Raw genomic sequence first — 2208 nt, forward strand, 5'->3', positions numbered from 1 at the left:
TTGGAGCCACACAGCGATCAAAGGGCGTAGGTGGAGAGGGGAGTGGGTCTTCCTGATAGGATGGCTGGAGAAGAGATATGCCCTGTCTTGATTACATTTCAAGGGAACCTGCCTCACCGCACACAAAGATACTTGACACCAGACCTGCCCCTCTGCTTTTTTTCACTAACTAAGCTGGGGAGAGACCAAGGGAAGAAGGGAGCAATAACCAGAACTAGTTGTGGAGGTATACAAAGAATTATCCCTGACCCGCAGGCTGGTACTGGGTATAAAATTGCACCCTCATGATCTGAAATCACAACACTCTCTTGACTTGAGAAGAACTGAAGAAGGACTGTCCTGCTGCCTGTGACCTGAGAACAGCCCTGAAGGCTGGATCTGCTGTCCTATTGTGCCTAAAGCGGTGGACTCGAGGAGTCAGAAGGCTGGCTTCCTGTGAAAGGTACTGCATGACATGTTGCATTAAGTCTTTTCCTACAACTGCCCAGCTAATCAGCACTGGACCCTGCTGTAGCCTCTACTTGCCACCCTGTGTGTCTCTGAGTGCCCCCCTTGAGGTCCTCTGTGGCTTTAGATGTGTATTCCTGTAGTGGACTGGGATATAAACGACTAAAGTCAGAAGGTCAAATCTTTGATGTGGACAAACCTGGTTTGTGTATATGATCTGTGCTCCCTCTCAATCTGCATCAAATTGCTTCTCTAGGTTCTGTGCTACCCATTGACTATTATTGGCACTTTGTGCTTCTTGATACTATTTTTACTTTAACCCTCACAAATTCATAACTCTGGTTCCTCTTATTGTATTTTTGTCAATGAGATTTTGTTTAATGAATTATACTCTATTTTTCTTATTCATTTTGTGTTTTCTTAATGTGTTGCACTTTGACTTTATTACTGTTTTAATACTAAATACAAACTTTACACTTTCCTTTAAGTAGTTAAGCAGTCAAACTTTGTGCTGAGCTACCAGAAGGTTGAGCACACGTTTTTTTAAGTGACTTTTGTGGTTCACCCTGACAAGGATTGTGATTATTATTTGAGGTGGGTTCTCACCCCCTTTAGCTGATACCCACTTTCTTACAAATGCACATTTAATCGTCAGTCAGTGGGTTTATCTACCTGCTGACACAGTCGAGAATAGCAGTCCTTGCTCTTTTATTGCCCATTGGTTCTTTCTTCAGACGAGATAGATGGGTGCAAACCAGCCTTGAGATTCATATTGGGCCCATTTTTTTATGCTGAAATCAGGTTAGTTGGCCCAATAGGTGAGGGTTATATTGTAAATATTGACAGATTTGCTATCCATGCTTCTGGGGAATTTAGTTGCTACTATATTGTTTATATTCATAAAAGGTATTAGCTCCTTGTTACATTTCCCTCCTATTTAATTACATAATGAGGCCACTGTGCCTCACATACACACCCAGTTCCTTTCCCAAAATTTTGAAAAGTCCCTACCCCAAGACCTCCTGTTTTAGTTGTGTCTTGCAGACGCCCAGAAGGTTGCAACTTCAGCATTGTTTAATTAAGGTGACTGACCTTTTGATAGATGCGGGGAGCACCTGTGGTTGAAATTTGTAGGCCGTCAACATGGGCTACGCCATCTACTTTTGTGTGACATAACAGAGTGATGCAGAAAATTGACTTGGAGGAGGTTTTGGGGTCAAAAGAGTTGTCTTCTAGGAAGTAATAGAAGGTTTGATTCCATGATGAAATAAACTGAGTGGTGCATGCACAGTCAGTCAGTTGTCCTGACCAATGTCATTGCTTGCTTTGCCTCATTATGTCATTAATTAGGGAGGAAAACATAACAAGGAGGTAATGCTTTAATTATTTATCTTTGTGTTACTCCAATTATGTTTTTACCTTAATGAATTAACCTCTCTCTCCCACCCGGTTATGACCAGGCCAAATGTATTAGGTGGGGGCTTATGTCAACAAAAACAGGAGGTCGCGAGGTAAGGTGGGGCTTTGCAACTCTTTACTAAAGTAACTGGCTGTGTCTTTGAGGCTCAGCGACCACATTATGTGATTAATGAGAGTGAAAACGTGCTTGGAGTAAATCAATTACCAATAACTAATTGAAGCATTATCCTGGAGAGGTGACGTAAGCAGGGGAAATATGTTTGTTGTGCCTCCTTTTGTTCCTCTTTCTTTGTATGCTGAATTCTGCAGCACACACAGAAAGAGGAACAATAAACTCTCAGG

The sequence above is a fragment of the Pleurodeles waltl genome, chromosome 4_1 (assembly GCF_031143425.1).
Source record: "Pleurodeles waltl isolate 20211129_DDA chromosome 4_1, aPleWal1.hap1.20221129, whole genome shotgun sequence".
Taxonomy (NCBI): domain Eukaryota; kingdom Metazoa; phylum Chordata; class Amphibia; order Caudata; family Salamandridae; genus Pleurodeles; species Pleurodeles waltl.